This window comes from Helicoverpa zea, chromosome 27, assembly GCF_022581195.2.
Source record: "Helicoverpa zea isolate HzStark_Cry1AcR chromosome 27, ilHelZeax1.1, whole genome shotgun sequence".
Classification (NCBI taxonomy): Eukaryota; Metazoa; Arthropoda; class Insecta; order Lepidoptera; family Noctuidae; genus Helicoverpa; species Helicoverpa zea.
In genome coordinates this window covers 4,238,816-4,254,884 of record NC_061478.1, presented here as the reverse complement: position 1 = coordinate 4,254,884, position 16,069 = coordinate 4,238,816, and the positions used below count along the sequence as shown (strand labels likewise).

Below are 16,069 nucleotides of genomic sequence, written 5' to 3'. Positions count from 1 at the left end.
CCTGTGCAGGGAAATTATACCTACTTATTTTATTTTTTTTCTGTCTGTATATAATTTATTATTATTTATTGTATTTGCAGTGCCAACTTGTACGATGCCTTTTATTATTATGCCCATGTGTAATAATTACTATGGGCGCCGTTGTAGAAAGTACCTTGTTCCGTCATTTGTCAATAGCCTTCCTTCAGACATAGAAAATAGCTGTCTTACCAAAGCATCATTCAAAAACAAATTGTTTAAATACCTTCTGGATATTGTGAGTCAAAAAATAACAGAATTTAATTTGCATGCTTAGCTATAGATTTATTATTAGTATTTATAATTTAAGTGAAAAAGTGTAAAACCTAATTATGTAGACTAAAAAATCATGATACTGTGGGAGCTACGTCTGCCGTTAAACTGTCATGCAGTTTGGTAGAAGTAATAATGTTTGTATTGACATTGATTTTTGTGAATAAACGCTTTTTTCATTTTCATTTTTCATTTTCAGTACAAGCCTCCTAAAAATGCTCGCAAACGAAAAAAAAAACACAAAAATGGAATTGCAAAATGCCATAGATGAAATTAAGGCGGCCCTTCTATTCGACAAACTTAAAATAAATATGGCATAGATAGAACTACTATATAAATTAGATGAAGATAAAATTAATAAATTTGAAGAAAAAAATAGTCAATATAAAGCATCACAGGTGTTTACAACGGCCGAGGAAAAGCTTCTTGTCAATTATTTGTTGACATGCAGTAAAATGCATTATGGTTTGACAAGAAAACAATCAATGCAGTTGGTTTTTGAATATGCGACAGTGAATTCAAAGAAGTTTCCTGAGAGCTGGACGAAGAACAACTCCGCTGGGAAAGATTGGTTTCGAGGCTTTCTTTCCCGAAATCCAGAAATAAGTTTAAGAACCCCCGAAGCCACCAGCTTGTCTCGGTCAACCAGCTTTAATAAAAAAAAATGTGGAAGATTTTTTCACAAATTTTAGGACAGTTCTTGATAGATATAAGTTGAGGCTCATAAGGCAAGATATTAAAACTATGATTGAAGCCGAAAATGATTTTTATTTTCCACAAAAATCATATGGTCATCTCTCCCTATACCTCGGTTCAAGTGTCCCTGTTGGTAGGGAGACTTGACTCATCTTTCATTTTTTACTAAAATGCCAATAAAATTTTACTAGTGCATCTATTAGCAATATAATTAAGCACAAATATACCTACTAAAGTGAGGCATCACATAAGTGTATAATCGATTCTCTAAACCCAATAAACAAATAATTATGATATTTTATATTAAAAGTGGTTCAAGCAGTGGCGTAGCGTGGGTATCTGCCGCCCGGGGCAGTTGTCGATTCTGCCGCCCCTTCCCGTGTATTTTTTTTAACAAGTGTTACTGGCCGTTTGTCATTTTTAACCGACTTCAAAAAAAGGGATTTTTTTTTGTATCGACGTTAAAAATTATCAAATGACCCTTCCCGCTGTGGGTTAGCAGCGGTGAGGGAGTGTTAGACTCTTACTGACTAAAAAAAAACCGTCGTGTTCCGTCGAAGGCCTTTTATGTTCCAGAGCCGCGGTAATGGCTGATTTACATTGAGTCAGTAACTGACGTCAGTCCACTGACAAGTCAGTGCTGACCCGGCACTGCCATCGTGTAAATTGATTTGAAGTCAGTACAGTACTGACACAATCAATTTACACGATGGCAGTGCCGGGTCAGCACTGACTTGTCAGTGGACTGACGTCAGTTACTGACTCAATGTAAATCAGCCATAACTCTTTCGAACAACCCGCAGCCCCGGCAGAAGGGGGAGGTTCTCAAGTAGACTTTTCTTTTATATCTTTGTTACTTGATTTCTTGAAGTCTTTAAAGTTCCAAATGCGCGAGCAAAGCGAGCGCGAAATTTTTATCGGACTTAAACCAAATATTACGTAAAATTTAGCCCAAACGTACTTAACTTTCTATTTGTTGACAGATGCAAAAATAATGGCTTATCGTTTTTGAATACGCGAGCGAAGCGAGCGCGAAATTTTTATCGAACTTAAACCAAATATTACGTAAAATTTAGCCCAAACGTACTTAACTTTTTGTTTGTTGACAAATGCAAAATTAAGCGCATACAGTTTCTGAATACGCGAGCGAAGCGAGCGCGAAATTTTTATCGGACTTAAACCAAATATTACGTAAAATTTAGCCCAAACGTACTTAACTTTCTATTTGTTGACAGATGCAAAAATAATGGCTTATCGTTTTTGAATACGCGAGCGAAGCGAGCGCGAAATTTTTATCGAACTTAAACCAAATATTACGTAAAATTTAGCCCAAACGTACTTAACTTTTTGTTTGTTGACAAATGCAAAATTAAGCGCATACAGTTTCTGAATACGCGAGCGAAGCGAGCGCGAAATTTTAATTATTTTTTATTTAAGACTCAAAACCAAAATTACGTAAAATGTAGTGTCACGTGTTACCAAATTTTGGCAATAATTAATTTTAAGTTTAAAAAGTTTCAACTTTCTTGTTTAATGTTTTGTTATTGTAAGACAGTTTTATGTAGCGGCGCAAATACTAGTTGCGAACATTTTTTTTTTAATTGGGTAAATTTTGCCGCCCCCTAAAAGCTGCCGCCCGGGGAATTTGCCCCCCCTGCCTCCCCCACGCTACGCCACTGGGTTCAAGTCTCCCGGACTTACCCTACATCAGAATAACTTACAGGATACTTTTTATCCTGGCGTGGGAATTAGGTAGTTCCCTCGGGCCGCGAGTGACCGGCTGACGGAAGCCAGTAATTCATAATTAGAACCAATTAGAACGGTATTTTGTTTTCGCGGTTATCAGCTGACTTTTTTTTCTTCGTAAGTAGTTAACGCAAAAGGAGGACTTGCGTGTCACCAAGTGCATTCAAAAAATTCCTAACCAATTACAGATTACCAATAAGAGATAAGCTTTCTTTCCTGTTCAAAGCTAAGAGACAAAAAACAAACTCAAAAGCTGACCGGAATCGGTGCACCCGAGCGAAAACTAACTGTTGGAAAGTAATTTACATGCTGTGTTGCCAGATGTGATTGCAAACCTCCGTGGAGGTTTCAATAATTGTAGCGTAGTTACAAGACTGGTCCTAACCTTTTTGCTTCTTTTTCTCAGCAAAGATATCCTGTTAGGTCAGTTTATACAACCGGCTGGTAATTGAAACAGTTATAAAGTAAATACGACTCAGACATACACGCAGCCATATTGAATTTAGCTTTTGGACCAGTTTATGTGCCACAAATTGGTGTGAACTAGAAATCTCCAATGTAAGTGGGTAAGTGTCTCTATGGCAATGATGTTTACATGGCCCCTCGAGAGGACAAGCTCCGTGCACCAAGACGGTTCGTTCAGTAAGACCGCAGTCGCGTAGCGGTCAAGGCTGCACGACGATCGCCTGTGCCTGACATCGACCCAACAAAAAAAAGTTACAATAAAAAGCGCGCGCACGCGAAACTGTCAGTTATATTTTTTTAATCAGTTACATTATTTTTTTTTTATTTAATTATTTGAAACAAAGCTTGAAGCGAATGTCTTAGTTGTTAATCATCGCTTTTAGTACGAATAACTGTTAAATCCTCAGTGCCGGTGGATAATGAGTTCGCTGTGATTGTGAGAGTTCGTCTTGGTGGCCGCTAAACAGGTGAATATAAAAAATTGATTTCAATGCACCGTTGCGTCTAATGACCCTTATAATATTTCACTTCTCGGCCATAATTTAGGAGTTTTTTTTTCGACAACGACCGCTGTAAAATACTAATTAGTAGGTTTTTGCGCGTTCGGAATTTCAAATTCGAAATTTGAACTTTGCTTTTTTAAATGTGGACTCCTTTATGTGAGAAAGGAGTTCTGGTTGAAAGAGTATCTATTTTTTCACGTTTTATCAGTGGTCGGTCGAGGCGATCGGGAATAACGGCCCTGCAATCATAGGTTGTTGCTCTTCCTATTACCGCTCCGTACTTGAGAAATAAAATCAACTCGTTTATCGAAGGAAAGCCTCTTGACCGTAGCTAACTACTGCTCGCAGGAAACGCGTTTCAAAACTATAAATCACTTTTTATCTCAGCACTTGTATGGCAGAGGTGTTTCTCATTCAGCCTTATAGATAGATATTCTGTATTAAAATTACTCTTCTTCAATAAATTGCAAATGTAAAATATTTATCTACATTTTTAAGCTTAACGAATACCTCAGCTCACATAAAACTTTTTTTTACCAAACTGCGTTTAGTTATTCCTGTAAACAGTGTTCAAGGACAAAGAAATGTGTTATCTCGGCAAGGTGACGTCTTTGCGTTCCGTTGTCGTAATGTAGGTCAGTGAAATGATCGAAACTCGGTCCCGTACGGATTCCGACCCGCGACGTCGCCGCTGACCGATTTCGTAGCCACGAGAAACTATGACATTCTTTTTTATTATTATTAGTTAGTACTAGGTTTTATATCGGCTACTTTCTTTTTGGAATCTATGGTTGGTTTAATGAAGTTTTTTTGGGTAACAGGCTGTTTAATTGATTGCTTTTAATATGGTTTTTACGCTAGTTTGAAGAGCGGTTCTAAAATAAGTATTTTAGCTAAATAGAGTTCGTCATTACTACCCGGTTGCTAGGGTAACTGGGTTGAGAAGGTCAGATAGGCAGTCGCTCCTTGTAAAACACTGGTACTCAGCTGCATCCGGTAAGACTGGAAGCCGACCCCAACTTTTTGGTAAAGGCTAGGCTGATGATGATGAGTTTTTTAATTACTACGAGTATATGATTGTACGAGTAGACAAACAAAACATTAATTGTAGCTCCCTACAAGATATCAAACAACTGAATATTGTAGTTACTCTGCAAAAACAAAACGTAAGTAAAAACTATTAAAAAAAGAAACAAATGCTTCCTTGTTATTCGGCGCCAAAAAATTCAAATTTAGAACCACATTACGAAAAAGAACATCATTTGAATTAAAAAAAAAAACAAAGCTGCGATGTTTAATTATACAGCCTGTAATATCACTGCGAAGGTTTTATACCGTTTGCAAGAATTCAATTGACTTTCTTAAGATAAGCGAAGATAGCAGGTTTTAAGGTCGTTAACACTGGTTCAGCCTTTCCTCGGTGGAAGGTATGAACTTATCTGAATATAGTATTTTAAAATAACCCATATAAGGTTTATTTTGTACGTTTTTTAAAAGATATCATTGTGACTTTTAGTGTACATGCGTAAGAAGGAATGCAACTTAGTTTTTTAAGTTGTAAACTCGGTTTTTAAACTGCAGCTTTTGTGTTGATATAAAGTAGGTATATTATTTCCGTAAAAAAAATAAAGGCATAATTTAGCAATCTAAACGGTAATCTGAAGGAAAAATATACGCATTTTTTGACCTCATTAAAAACGAAAAGTTTCCTTATTATGATGATGATAATGATTATGATTAATGATATGTATTTATTTAAACTTTTTGGGCTTAGAATAAAGCCATTTAAATTGTAATCTGTCGTAGAAAAAAAAAACTTTTCAGGTTATAGGTACCGAAAGATCTACTGAGTCAGCTGTGCTGTTTGCCAAGATCAGAACACAGCATCGATTTTAATTTTAGAGTTATCCAAAGATTTCACCCTAAACAAATATTACGATGTTTTTGCAATACAAAATGTATCAGCTACAAAATATTATTGGCATGGTAAAGTTATAAAATATTATATGCGTGGTATTTAACTTTCCAATGATATTTCCCGTGTTATGTCCCACCCGCATAACGTTACATTTTATGGGTGAAATCGATATTTTATGTAACTATTGCTAACCTGCATCACATGTTCAAAAAGGAATAGTGAGTGCACCTGTGTCTGCGCAAATGCTTGTGCGCTATAATATGTCCTGCGCAGCTAGCAGATCTTATTATATGACAAAGTCGATGGCCGATAATCGGCTAGGAGGATATCACCTTTCTGTTTGCTATAATAAAAGTTAAACAGGACAGCAAATTTGAATAAATGTTTCAATCAACATCTATCGAAATCTCATCTAACGAAAGTATACTCTGTCTATCTGTCCATCGGGTTTTCACGCAGAAACTAAAACTGCTGGCAGAAATAAATTTTAGAGTTTTTAATTTGGTTTGCTAGCATAGTGCAAAAAAACTAGCATTGCAAAAATACGTCTCACGTCAACTTTGGTAAATTATAGTTTCACAATGTATAGTAAGATGCATTATCTTCAAACTTTCAGGGCCATCTTAGTTTCGTAACTGCGTAATCAAAATTGGCGGCCCATATCGTTAAAAATTATGAGTCACAGTGTTTGTCATCATCATCTCATCATCTGCCAAGCCTTTTCCCAATCATGTTGAGGTCGTTTTCCGATTGGTTAGATTTAACCGGATGAATTTGAGTATCTACAGAGAGCAGCCTGTCTAATCCTCTCAATTCACCCAATACCTATTGGATAGACTGGTTGTCAGACTAGCTGGCTTCTCACTAACCGTGACGACTACCAAAGATGTTCACTGACAGCCGGGTCCTACAGTATAACGTGCCCTCCGAAACTCAGTCATTGGTGTCCAAGATATACTTACTTAAAAAGTACTTACGTACAAACTTAGAAAAGTTGCATTGGTCCTTGCCTGATCTGGAATCGAAGTCACATAGGTACTCATACTAGAGAGGTAGCTTCTACACCACAACGTTCTGAAATAATCAATAGAATTTAGTTATTCTTAAAAATCTCGTTTCCGCCCACTCAGTTGTTAATATCCCTACACGAAGATATTCTGTTGTTGTTACAGCCTTTTTTATCGTCCCACTGCTGGGCACACGGAGAAATTCTATCGGTTGTTTAAAAATTTCTCCTATTTGCCTTAGAGGAGTCAGGCCATAAAATCTCGTTTCGATATAATTACGAAGGTATATCAGTTTCGTTAATGACTGCGGTAACAGTTGGTCGTTATTCAGAGCGTGTCGATACCGTATTATGATTGCGATTATCGTGCGAGATTCAGAACAGCACTAACTAAGGGAGATCTACTGATATATGAGTGATCTTGTCCCGTATAGTGAGGTAAATTAACCTTATTTTCTGTGTTGGTATACAGTTTTATATATATGAAGAATTGTTGAAGACTTTTGGATGTGATTTATTTATTGTTTACTAGCTGACACCACGAACTTCGTATCGCTTAAACCTTCCCTGGACCTATAAAATATTTTAAAACCAAAATAAGCAAAATCAGTCCAGGCATACTCGAGTTTTAGTCAGACTTACGAACAGCAATTCATTTTTTTTTTTATATAACATGATTTAAAAACCAACTAGGCTATGTATGTTATGCCTCTCTGTATCATATTTTTTTAGACAATAGATTTATCTAAAAACTGCTTTTCATATGTATTACGATTGTGAGAAAATACTATCTCACACTAGTATTTTAAAGGCGAAAGTTTGTGAGTGTATGACTATTACTTATTCTCGCGCAAACAGCTGAACGATTTTTCATGCAACTTAACAGAAACATAGCTTTTACACCAAAAATAAAGGCTACTTTTTATCCTGGAGCGCGAAGACATTAAGTCATTCCCCCAGAAACTGCAAGAAACGGCGATTAATTAACAAAATAATGAGGACTTTGACTGTTTAACACATACCTACTGAATGCAGAAGGGTCTCGAGGTATTTAATATAGTCAACCAACCGTGAAAGACTACGGCCAGCGGCGCTTAACCTCGCAGATCAGTTGACAAACACGACCTAACCTGCCCTTTAAGTTGTTGCAATAAGTAATAACGGATTTTCATAACTTATCTGTTGATTTGCTCATTAGAGATTTCAATTTGACATTACCTTCATATCTAAAATTCAATATCCAATCGTAACACAACGGATATTTAAGTGGCTGCCTCGTTGGTCTAGTTGTCGCAAGTGTGGCTGCTGAGCACGAGGTCTCGGGTTCGATTCCCGAGTCAGGCCGAAATCGCTTTGTGGGTTTTAGAAGACTTTCACAAAGCAGCCCGAAGTCTGGAAGTTGGTGATTGATTCACCCGTGCATCGGAGAGCACGTAAATGTCGGTCCTGCGCCTGATCTCTTTCCGGTCGTGTCGGATTGCCGTCCCATCGGGCTATGAGAGTGAAGGAATAGTGAGTGCACCTGTGTCTGCGCAAATGCTTGTGCACTATAATATGTCCTGCGCAGTTGGCTAATCTCCTTACATGAGAACAGCCGCCGTAGCCGATAATCGGCTAGGAGGACATCATTTAAGTGACAGGAATCGGCATTAAACCACCCGCGGTTTCACCCACATGTTTAGAAAGTAGCCTGTATATTTGGTGTAAAAGCTTAGCTTTTGCGTGAAAGCAGTAAATATCATATGTGTATGTCACCGGAAAATAACAACAACAAGATCCGTAAGTTTATCAATTTACTAGGAAGTTTATAAACTTTCGTAAGATTCTAAACGGGAGATAAATTGTAATATTTTACGTCCACATTTTCGTAAATTTATCAATTTCCGACGTCATACGGTAAATTTATAAACTAACGGATATCTATTCGTAAGATTTTATATGGTTCGACCAATCACAGAAACTCTTTTAAATATACGATCTTTGAAATACGTAAAATAACACACTGCTCTCTGATTGGTCAATGTTCATAGAGGCAATGCTTAGGAAGGACGGAGAAGTGACACGTGACAGCCAACCAATCAGATCGCGCATAGCGTTTGGTTACTGCTTACTTATTATTTTACGAGTGAGTTTAGTAAGTTTATCAATTTAACATCTGTAGGTACATTACACAGTGACTACAGGGAAGGTTAACAGGAGAATTGTGTTAAAAAACTTCTTAATGTATCCTACTTATATCCTACTTATATTATAAATCCTACTTATATTATAAATGTGAAAGTTTGTGAGAATGTATGGATGTATGTTTGTTATTCAATCACGCAAAAACGGCTAGACCAATTTGATTGAAATTTGGTATGTAGATAGGTGATACCCTGGATTAACACATAGGCTACTTTTTATCAACACACCACGCGGGCGAAGCCGCTGGCGGAAGTTAGTCTTAAAATAACAATTAAACAGCTTTTGCCTTCTTAAACTTATCAATATGATCAAAAACATTTATCAACAGATATCTACCATCATTACAATCCATCGACCGGACACACACCTATATTATATCTCATGCATATAAACACACGCATTAGAATACAATGAGAATTTAGCGGTTACTCACAATTTGAGCCACCACTTTAGAGAACAAGCACACTGCAAACTTTTAGTCGGCCGATAGTTTGGGGTCATAAATTAGTATGAAGATGAATGGTAGTAGGTACGCACATTACAATGATAGGGTAGTTAGCTGGTATCAGACCGAATGAAAACTTTGATTTGAAAAAAGATTAAAAAAAAATTGCTTACCATCAGGGGCTTTGAATCCGCTAATGTAATTTAGTGACAACTGGATAACAATTGAATCTTAATAGCAGTTTTAACCTTAGCGGGAATTCTGGAACTTATATAAGACCAATCGTATTCCAATGAAATTCCATTGGTCTGCCATAGGTCTATAGAGTAATCTGCTCTATAATCGTATTGCAATCGTAATTTATTTGCAGACAATATGATTCATTTCAGAAAAGGATAAAAACGTTTATTGAAAATAAATAAGTCTTGATAAATTGGTAATTAAGTCGTGATAAATCTTATTTGGATATCAGTCGTATGTCGCTTAAGTTAAATTAGCAGAAAATATCGGCCGACTGCTTAGTCTGCAGTTTGGTAGCTACTTTTAGTTAACTGTTTGTCTGTTTGGTTAATATTCGCGGTTTCCGCACTAACCAGTCGTGGAGAACCTATGATTATGGCTTTGATATAATAAGCCCATTAATTTGGAGTTTCCTTTTCAGAATTTGAGAACGGACTTTATTATATACTAGCTTCCTACAACGGTTTTACCTGCTTTCCGTGGGAATTAGGTAATTCGCACATCTAAATAAAAATTAGCCTATGGCTTTTCTAATAGATAAATGGGCTATCTAACACTAAGAATGTTTCAAATCGGACCAATAGTTTCCGAGATTAGCGTGTTCAAATAAACAGGCAATTAAACTAATTACAATATTATCATCTGTATTTTTAGTGTATATTGTCTTCTGTATTTTTAGTGTAAATATAGGTTTACTTTTAGTTATTAATATCCTTACTCAAATAAAGAGTATCTACTTGGAATCGAACCCACGGCCACTAGTGCCGAACAATTTCATCTTGGTCTTGTTAGGTTATTAAACTTGCATCCCACATGAAGATCAGCTCCAAATATGAAAGTATATCATTCAATAGTTTTCCTCCTTTCAAAGGAGAATTGATTTATCTATACTTGTTATCTTTTGATTACTGTTAAAATCTTGAATGACTCACATCCATTGAAAATATCGCTAAATAATTCGTCAAATAATATCAAAAGATCATCGGAAATCATTAATCATAATTTTGATCGGTCAATGAACTCACCTACAAATTGTCCTCAGATAAGTTTCGTCTCAATATTTATGGTTTTAAAGTTCAATGTCGCATGTTTTCTAATGGGTTATTTAATTAAGTGTATGTTGCTTATGGTTAACCTCTTTGATAATGAGCCTTACTTATATTATAAATACGAAAGTAACTCTCCCTAACACACCAAAACTATCGTACCAATTTTAAAAATATGTTATATACAAAGAGAATGGACTAAGGGCTTAACACATTAATTTAATCACAATGGCAAAACAGCTGTCTGAAACTGAACTTAAACACGCACCTACTGATGTTTCTTGTCAATTCTTGTGATTAAAAACATGAGAATTAATAAAAAGTTTATTCGGGAAAGTTGCTTGTAATCATGAGCATAACCATGTGTTAAACTATAGCTCACTAATTAGCAGTCACCCTATATAAAGATATCTACAAACTCAATTCTTTACATAAATACATTCGATTCTATACTCTTATCCCTTCCGTATTTTCTCCGATAATTCATTAAGATAAACTCTCGATCTTAGTAAGAAATCTTCGCTAGTTCTAAATCAAAATGTCTGCGGCGACACTACAATTAAACTTATGTTTCCTTGTGATTATCGCTTCAGCCATCGCCTTCGATAATTGCAAACGATAGCTTTTAGAATTATGGGATGCATATAGTCGATTGTATTGGAGATAGGATTAAAGAGACTAAGGCTAGGCTTTCTTGATTTCAACATGTATTCCTTTACGGTTCAAATGCTAAAAAAGCAACTGTCCAAAATATCTATAACTGTGCTTAGAAAATATCGCATCCATATTGTTTCATCCGTTAAAAGCTATGACACTTGGGCTGCGGGATTGTTCGAAAGAGTTACCGCGGCCCTGGTACATAAAAGGCATACAACGGAACACGACGGTTTTTAGTCAGTAAGAGTCTGACACTCCCTCACCGATGCTAACCCACAGCGGGAGGGGTCATTTGATGATTTTTGACATCGTCAAAAAAAAGGGGCAACACAACACCCCTCGTTTTATGTTGAGGGATTAAAAAAGGATTCTATATAGCCTTTTTCAACTACATATGTATTGTAGTTGTTCAATCGGCTGATGCTGAATATCAGTGATTTACAAGGAGCTGACTCTCCACGTCTGCTCAACCTAGTTACTCAGCCAAACACCCCTTTGTGAGTCTGGCTGTAAGACTTTCTGGCTTCTGGTTACCCACCCGTAACGACTGCTAAAGATGTGCAAAAGACAGCGGGGATTCTTCCGAAATACTGTTGAAACATACCTAAATATTTCGAACAATGTTGGAATGTGGTATTGCGTTTAAAATCCTTTTTCGCAAAACTTAAGCGAGTGGAAGTTTACAAAACTTTCTCCAACATTAGTGGGTCACTTGGCAGGTTTCTGAAAAAGGAGATGCGGCCATATCTGATCATAATATTGTCCTGCTACATATACCACTTTCATTTCAAGTATTTTTTATGATTGTTATACATATATGTAATCAACTGCATCGATAAGCATTTGCTTGGACACAGGTGCACTCTCTATTCCTTCACTCTCATAGCGGGTTGGGACGGCAATCCGACACCACCGGAGAGAGATCACAAGCAGGCTCGACATTTATGTGCTCTCCGATGTACGGCTGTATCAATCACCTACTTCCAGATTCCGGGCTGCTTTATAAATGTTTATTAAGATATACAAGGCGAATTCGGTCCAACTCAAGAAGCGAACCCGGGACCCCATCGCAGTCGACCACTAGATCAATGCGGCAGTTAAAGGATCTTAATCTTAACCTAATCTTATAAAACAAATAGGTATAAAGTCCAAGCAGTGACACAGTAATCTCCCCACACAACATACTCACAAAACCACCCTTATTTACAAGGCAATAAAGTCGATTTTCCCACACATCTTTTACTACAAACAAAGATAATTATACAGTTATATAGCTCTTATTAGTAAAGACATAAGGGTGTGTTTGGCATGCGTTTGGTATGTATGTCAGCTGCTCAGTGAACCGTTAGGCGGTTCGGCAAAGGTTAGAAATGTGTGTGAAAGTTTTTAATGGCGGGGTGATTGTCTATGGGCTTTGGTGTAGACGTGCGAAAAAGGTTGTGTGTTTAAATTGAAAAAAAAAGACTTGGTTTATGGTTGTAATGTGACTGAGCATAATTTTAGGTACGTTCCCAGAACATGCATAGATTAGTGATCAAAATAAGCACTTTAAAAATGTTATGCTTGCTTATTCTATTCCACCATTGGATTTTACTCATTTCTTTAGTATTATTTTACATAGAAGGCATAATAGTGGTTGTCAGACCTTCTGGCTTCTGGCTGCTGACTACCCGTAAACACTGTCAAAAGTGTGCAAATGACTTCCTTGACCCACTTATATAACGTGCTTTCCAATACGATATCTACGAACCTTATGATACGATAGATAACTTACAAATTGTGTAACTTAATTTCACAGTTAAAAGTAAATCCTATTCACACTTGTAAGAAACATAAAACCAACTTAAATAGAACACAAGTTACTCAAACTACTTTCACCATTGTCAGGCTGTAACATCGAAAATCACTTTATATATACATAAATGTATTCTATGTAGAGAAAGCTTTTAATTAAAACTTTGAGGAAGAAGAAAAAATAAATAAATATTTGTTTGCAAAAAGTATAGTTGATTAAATAACTACATTCACTTCTTAACTTTTCTGAAAAGTTCATCATCTGCCTAGCCTTTTCCCAACTATGTTGGGGTCGGCTCCCAGTCTAACTGGATGCAGCTGAGTACCAGTGCTTTACAAGGAGCGACTGTCTATCTGACCTCCTCAACCCAGTTACCCGGGCAACCCAATACCCCTTGGTAAGACTGGTATAAACATCCATTGTGGTACCACAAAATCTTAAACATATGTTGAACACTTGTCTAAAAAAATATCAGACGTTGAAATAAAGTCCGTTTTGACGTTCAACAGATGTTTAAGTTTTTGTAGTAAGGCTGTATGATCTTCATAATTGAACCTAAGCAAATGAAACGCGTTGATGTCTTTTGTACGTAACAAAATGTATTTCATTTGCACCATGAATAGATTGTAATTAATTGCCACAATAACCCAAGAATGTTCGTTTTACATACATGAACATGTAATTGGGTCATTTTAATATAAATTCCGTTATTATGAATAGATGTTCTCGTAATAAATGCAATGGATTTGTCAAAGTCAGTAATGTTGCGTAATACTTTAAGTTATAATAATCTTGAGTATGATAGATTAGTCAAAGATATATGAAGTAAATTACAAGCTACACATTGTAGAGATATTTAGAATATTATACATACAACTGCATACATATAATATTCATCGACATTGTAGTTGAAATTTTGTTTTTTGGGCATTTTTAAATACGGTGCAGATACACATAAAATAAGCTATTGTTTTCCCTTAACTAACAAAAAAAGGAAACCTAAAAAATCTGTGGTGGTAAAATAATCGAAAAATATTTTTTTACTGAAACCCAAGTATACACCGTGACTTTTTAGTCGTCTTACAAAGGTGGTCCACTCAATCTATCCGACATAAAATACCACTAGACACGATTACTAATTTTATAGCTTTACTTAATTAAGATAATAGGTGCAAAGAAAAATACTGAAAAAAAAAATGTTTACGTATCAAACGGTAGAAGGTAGGTACCTTCCCAACGCGCCGCGCTCCATTGATACAAGATTCGGGCAGCGCTCACAACAGGGTGTTCTTATAATCTACGTCATGCATCATAATAATGAATTAATTTTTATTTTTAAATTATTCAAATCTCATAAATATATATATATTTTTTATATGAACGTTTACTAGTCATTGGATACATGAAGTGGGCTGCCGTTGTAAGACGACTAAAAAGTCACGGTGTATATCGAGTAACCAATTTAAGATACACACTTATTACATACTTTTTTTGGGGACTCAAAACTAAAATGGATTGTCTTCCAATTTGTAACCAGAAAAAAAAAACATTCAAATTGCAGACTACCTTTTTGGGGACTCCCTTAAAAAGTCATCATCATCATCATCATCTCAGCCATAGGACGTCCACTGCTGAACATAGGCCTCCCCCTTAGATCTCCACAGACACCTGTTGGAGGCGACTTGCATCCAGCGTCTTCCGGCGACCTTAAAAAGTATTCTGATACAATTACCTATCCAGTAAAAAATCCTGAACTATACCAACCCACACAAATTACCTTTTAGTAAAAAAAAAAACAAAAATAAACCAGTCTATCTTACGGTAGTCCACAATATGTTGTTAATTGACATAGCTGCTATCATGTAACGGGTGCCGGTTATTTTCCTAGCGGCCCACAGTCATTACTGAAGCATTTCCTTGTTACGTGTGGGACAGGGATGGCGAACGTTCTTTTTTTTGTACTTTTCATATGGTCGGTTAATCCCACTATTTAGAAGCTAGTAAGTCTTACAGCTAGTCTTACACAGGGGTATTGGGTTGCCTGTGTAACTGGGTTGAGGAGGTCAGACAGGCAGTCGCTCCTTGTAAAACACTGGTATTCAGCTGTGTGTGGAAGATCACCCCAATATAGTTGAGAAAAGGCTCAGCAGATATTATGAGTGCTAACTCAACTTGTGCTAGTCATAAACAATTACAATGATTAGGTGTGTCTCCCTGACAAATCTTACTAATATTATAATGGATATATCGATGTTTGTTCCTGTTCCATGCAAAAACTATCGATTTGGGTGACATTTATCAGTGATTAGCTTATATAATAACATTACGTGAGATGTATTTCCCTCGAGATGTGGGCGAATCTATGAGAAAGAGCTACTAATTGAAATGGCATTTAAAACAATAAAAATGTATTATTCCATCACTCTCATAGCGCGACGGGACGGCACCACTGTCTCTCAATCCTAAGGTTCACAACCCCTGTTCAGGAGCTATCTTGTTGGCAGTTTTATAACAGGTTTAGGTTCGTCTAGACTCTGCATAGATTGTAGTTACCATCCCTTTATTTGCATAGCGGACTTACTTCGGAGCTACAACATCCACTGGAGTCATTTGATGATTTCCTATTTTTAAAACGGGTCTTCATCAAATACATATGTATGTTTATTCACTTTTTCCGTAAACTACACTAGCCACCACCTTCAAAAACCCCCCTTTCACCACTTCCCAGTACTGGCTAGAAGCAGTAGTAGCTGGGGAGAAGTGTTGATGAACAAACTTCCCAGCAACATAGCTCTCTATCACATTTTCATTTACAATTTTTAGTACCTTTCATTACATAAAACATTTGACAATTAGCCTCTGTTGTGGATGTTAACTTTGGGGTTATAACTCAAGAATGGCTTAACCAGTTTCGCTGAAAATTGGTGGTTAGGTAGATCCGATGATATGGTATTTTTTGACAAGCAAAGCTTCTCCACATCACTATATCTATAGGAACAAATGGGCTTACTTCAGAAATGCAAAGTTAATTGCCACTAACTACTATTTAAACTCGACTAACTACTATTTAAAATCGA

The 16,069-nt window shown here is 36.4% G+C and overlaps 1 protein-coding gene across 2 annotated transcripts in view; it reads left to right on the top strand.

Annotated features, from left to right (window-relative positions):
- Positions 1-16,069, top strand: part of LOC124643423 (serine proteinase stubble) — a 51,496-nt gene that overhangs the window by 314 nt on the left and 35,113 nt on the right. Inside the window, exons 2-3 of one of the 2 annotated variants that reach the window (XR_006985942.1) lie at positions 81-256; positions 491-1,052. The exons of the other annotated variant lie outside the window; for it this stretch is intronic. The gene's annotated coding sequence lies outside the window, so the exon portion shown is untranslated. Of the gene's footprint in view, positions 1-80; positions 257-490; positions 1,053-16,069 lie in introns of those variants that run through there. 2 annotated transcript variants of the gene reach the window in all.